This window comes from Leptidea sinapis, chromosome 45 (genome assembly GCF_905404315.1).
Source record: "Leptidea sinapis chromosome 45, ilLepSina1.1, whole genome shotgun sequence".
NCBI lineage: Eukaryota > Metazoa > Arthropoda > Insecta > Lepidoptera > Pieridae > Leptidea > Leptidea sinapis.
In genome coordinates this window covers 8,681,421-8,686,420 of record NC_066309.1, presented here as the reverse complement: position 1 = coordinate 8,686,420, position 5,000 = coordinate 8,681,421, and the positions used below count along the sequence as shown (strand labels likewise).

The 5,000-nt window shown below is 52.7% G+C and overlaps 3 non-coding genes across 3 annotated transcripts in view; all 3 read right to left on the bottom strand.

Moving 5' to 3' along the window:
- The window catches only part of LOC126977715 (large subunit ribosomal RNA), a 3,975-nt gene extending 2,881 nt beyond the window's left edge, over positions 1–1,094 (bottom strand). The window contains exon 1 of the ribosomal RNA XR_007732386.1: positions 1–1,094. This exon is cut by the window's left edge and continues 2,881 nt beyond it. This is a non-coding gene — a ribosomal RNA (large subunit ribosomal RNA).
- A 539-nt stretch (positions 1,095–1,633) lies between these two features.
- Positions 1,634–1,790, bottom strand: LOC126977807 (5.8S ribosomal RNA). The gene has a single exon (XR_007732434.1). It is a non-coding gene; the product is annotated as a 5.8S ribosomal RNA (ribosomal RNA).
- Positions 1,791–2,166: 376 nt separating this feature from the next.
- On the bottom strand, positions 2,167–4,071 carry LOC126977664 (small subunit ribosomal RNA). The gene has a single exon (XR_007732339.1). It is a non-coding gene; the product is annotated as a small subunit ribosomal RNA (ribosomal RNA).
- Between the last annotated feature and the right edge of the window lie 929 nt (positions 4,072–5,000).

Here is a 5,000-nt window from a genome sequence, read left to right as displayed (position 1 = left end):
GCTCAGAGCGCGCCCGCATTCGCTGATTGGAAACGAGACGCCTCGGGAGTGCGAGAGATCGATTTTTGACGACCGACGCTCCATCCTCCCTGAGCGCGCGACAAGCGCGCGCCTTCACTTTCGTTGCGCCTTTCAGTTTTGTCTGTTTGAATTCATAACTCAATGACTCGCACACATGCTAGACTCCTTGGTCCGTGTTTCAAGACGGGTCCTGCGAGTGCCCGAAACAGTAACATCGCCGACTGATACGCGCACAGTCCGAGACTACACGGCTGCGACGACAGCGGCGTCGCGTCAGCATCCGCACAAGGGCAGGATGTCGACGACGACTCTCGCTCGCGTCGGGCCGGACGCGTCCCCGGATGGAGACGCGTGCGCGTTTCATGACAAGTACCGTCCGCCGCCGGCCGGCGATCGTCACGGTCGGACGGCTGTGCGCGTGAACGCGCAGCCGCCCGGCTCCCGGACAACGCTTAGGCCGAACAGACGAACGGGTCGCGATGCATAATGTGTACTAAGAGAGAAGTGCACGCCGTCCGGGTGCGTCAACGGCGGCGACCGGTGAACGCGAGCACGAGTCTCGCGCACATCGCGGCACGCCGCCGTACGCCCCGGAGTGACGATGAATCTCTCCGTTCGTTCATTCGAGTTTCGCAGGTTTACCCCTGAACGGTTTCACGTACTCTTGAACTCTCTCTTCAAAGTTCTTTTCAACTTTCCCTCACGGTACTTGTTCGCTATCGGTCTCGCGGTTATATTTAGCCTTAGATGGAGTTTACCACCCACTTAGGGCTGCACTCTCAAGCAACCCGACTCTGAGGAGAGTCCCTCTCGCGGACTCGCTCCGTCGCTACGGGCCTGGCACCCTCTATGGGAAAACGGCCCCGTTCAAGACGAACTTGGACGGGAGCGGCGACCGCGAGAAAGCGGAACCTCCCTAACACCACATGTCCCGCGACCGTGACGACCGCGGGATTCGGCGCTGGGCTTATCCCTGTTCGCTCGCCGCTACTGAGGGAATCCTGGTTAGTTTCTTTTCCTCCGCTTACTAATATGCTTAAATTCGGCGGGTGATCCTCCCTGATCTGAGGCCAACGATAAAAAGTATGAGGCAGACACGATATCCGTCAGCGCAGCGACACCGTCGTGCGCGCGCCGCCAATAAGTCTCAACGACGTATCGTCGACCCGCGCACGTACCGCGATCGAAGCGCCCTTCGGACGTCGAGTCCGCCTACTCGTTTGCACGCTCACGTCGGGCCGAAATAACACGTGCAGCGCACGGGACGCGAACCGAAGGCGCAGCCACGCACGCCGTTCACATAGAGAGCTCTGCATAGATTAATTAAAATTAATCACGAGATATCCGCGTGTGACAGCGAACGAGCGCGCCCCGGTACCGCGCCCGTCTCCGTGACCCACGTCGGGCGTGAGGCGGAGACGGCGTTGCACGCGAGCAGCACCACGCGTTGCGGCTTATTTTACATTTTCGAACGGATCGAGCGGGCCCCGGAAAACCGGCGGGGTTTACCCGAGCCCGGCCCGAAGACCGTCACTCGTTTTACACGTTTTTTAGGCGCGCAAACAGTGTTGTCAGCATACAGCGACGGCGTCGTCGTATTCTTTTATGCAGCCGGCCCTCAGACAGGAGTGGTCCTGGATATTTCTCCACGGACCGCAATGTGCGTTCGAAATGTCGATGTTCAAATGTGTCCTGCAGTTCACACTATGACGCGCAGTTAACTGCGTTCTTCATCGACCCGCGAGCCAAGTGATCCACCGTTCAGGGTAATAGTTTTTTATATTTAGAAAATACGTGAACGATCTCTGTGTGTAACAAAATATTATGTGACGCACGCATTGCGCGTACGTCGTGATCTCGACTCGCTTCGCACTCGACATGAGCGCGTCGCGAGACGCACGCGCGTCGCGTACATGCGAACCGCGCCCGCCGAAGCGTCGTGCCGGAGACGTCGTGCCGGACACCCCCCACATGCGGCGGGAGATGTCAGCGCGCGCGCGGCAAACGCGACAACGTAGCACAGAGAGCACATCGCGAGCGCGAAAATAATCAGTGATTGACACGTGATTGAAGTTATCATCGTCAACAGTCGGCTGTGAGCGAAGCGTGTCGGCGACAACGCTCGCGCACGCGACCGTTACACGTTAATGATCCTTCCGCAGGTTCCCCTACGGAAACCTTGTTACGACTTTTACTTCCTCTAAATGATCAAGTTTGGTCAACTTCCCAGCAACGCCGACGGCCGCGAAGCCACCGCGTGTCGGTCCGAAGACCTCACTAAATCATTCAATCGGTAGTAGCGACGGGCGGTGTGTACAAAGGGCAGGGACGTAATCAACGCGAGCTTATGACTCGCGCTTACTAGGAATTCCTCGTTTATGGGGGATAATTGCAAACCCCAATCCCCAGCACGAAGGAGTTTCAACGGGTTGCCCGGGCCTCTAGGCCAGGGAGAACATGTTGATTCCTTCAGTGTAGCGCGCGTGCGGCCCAGGACATCTAAGGGCATCACAGACCTGTTATTGCTCAATCTCGTGCGGCTCGAAGCCGCCGGTCCCTCTAAGAAGAATTTTAATACGCCGCCAGTGAGTTGCGCGACCCTGAAGCCGCGCACACCTAAATGACGACGCCTATTTAGCAGGCTAGAGTCTCGTTCGTTACCGGAATTAACCAGACAAATCGCTCCACCAACTAAGAACGGCCATGCACCACCACCCACCGAATCAAGAAAGAGCTGTTAATCTGTCAATCCTTCCGGTGTCCGGGCCTGGTGAGATTTCCCGTGTTGAGTCAAATTAAGCCGCAGGCTCCACTCCTGGTGGTGCCCTTCCGTCAATTCCTTTAAGTTTCAGCTTTGCAACCATACTCCCCCCGGAGTCCAAAATCTTTGGTTTCCCGGAAGCTGCCCGCCGAGCCATTGTAGTAACGTCGGCGGATCGCTAGATGACATATTTACGGTTAGAACTAGGGCGGTATCTAATCGCCTTCGAACCTCTAACTTTCGTTCTTGATTGATGAAAACACCTTTGGCAAATGCTTTCGCTGATGTTCGTCTTGCGACGATCCAAGAATTTCACCTCTAACGTCGCAATACGAATGCCCCCAGTTATCCCTATTAATCATTACCTCGGAGTTCTGAAAACCAACAAAATAGAACCGAGATCATATTCTATTATTCCATGCACGAAATATTCAAGCGGCATTTTGAGCCCGCTTTGAGCACTCTAATTTGTTCAAAGTAAAATTGTCGGCCCATCTCGACACTCACTGAAGAGCACCGCGATAGGATTTTGATATTGAACCGGCGTTTTACCGCCGGCTCACCGACGATATGCTCCGCAGACGTGTCAGTATCACCGCGGATGCGATGCACCGACAGCGCGGCGCACAAATGCAACTACGAGCTTTTTAACCGCAACAATTTTAGTATACGCTATTGGAGCTGGAATTACCGCGGCTGCTGGCACCAGACTTGCCCTCCAATTGTTCCTCGTTAAAATATTTAAAGTGTACTCATTCCGATTACGAGGCCTCGTAAGAGTCCCGTATCGTTATTTTTCGTCACTACCTCCCCGTGCCGGGAGTGGGTAATTTGCGCGCCTGCTGCCTTCCTTGGATGTGGTAGCCGTTTCTCAGGCTCCCTCTCCGGAATCGAACCCTGATTCCCCGTTACCCGTGACAACCATGGTAGTCGCAGAAACTACCATCGAAAGTTGATAAGGCAGACATTTGAAAGATGCGTCGCCGGTACTGGACCATGCGATCGGCAAAAGTTATCCAGATTCATCAAAATTAACGACTTCGGACGCGAGGCCCTCCGTCGATTGGTTTTGATCTAATAAAAGCACTCATCCCATCACTGGTCAGAGCTCTGATTGCATGTATTAGCTCTAGAATTACCACAGTTATCCAAGTAACTGAGTAAGATCTAACGAACCAAAACTGATATATTGAGCCATTCGCGGTATCGCCTTAATACGGCTTGCACTGAGACATGCATGGCTTAATCTTTGAGACAAGCATATAACTACTGGCAGGATCAACCAGGGAGCTGCTGCAAACAACGATTGTTGTCGCCCTCAGCGCGTCATGCGTCGCGATCTCCCCTTAGGGCGTCGCGACTATGACATCTTGAACATATCGTGAGATATCCGTTCGCGCACTGTATACTATATATCTCAAAGGCATACGGTGCGCGTTGAACGAATCATAAATCGGCGATGGGCCGATTGTATGTTATGAAAGTTCAGTAACGAGAGTCCCTTCGGGTAATAATAAAAATGATGACACGCAATAGAAGCGGTATCAACGTATTAATATCGGTACACGTCGTGATCACAAATCGGATCGACGCCCGGTGCTTGAGAGGAGCGTGAACGTCTCGCACGCGTGAAATGCGCGACGCGTTCCGGCTTGCGGGCCCTCACGTTAAAAATCTTAACAGAGGGAAACCGTCGAAGCCCAGTCGGCGTCTTGGTGCGCGCAAAAAATTTACACGATCGCTTTCAACGTGACGAGGATCGCCGCAGCGTATGATACTGTAGAGAGAGTGAAGAGAGGAATTATGAGAAACGAAATCACAAAAAACCTTTCAAATCACCAAATCAAATATCATCCGCATAGGGAAACTCGAAAACGCTCGATCGACACAGCGCGGTGAGTCTGTCTCATTTTTTATATTGTAAAAAAAGAACATATAAAACAACGCGCGACACAAACACAGACACAGACACACCAGCTCTCTGCCCCGAGAGTACCAACAACCGTATTGTTATTATATCATCGTCGTTATCATCGCGCGCATTCACAAACTTACTCAAATATAAATATATATTAAATAAAATATGAATGACGATGACGACGACGAGAATAATAAAACAGCAGCAGTTGTTGTGGCTGGGGGTGGTTGGTGTTGTGCGCGTTTTTGTATTTTTGTCGCGTGCGTTTTTCACTCTTTTTACAAGAAAAAACTTGAGCGG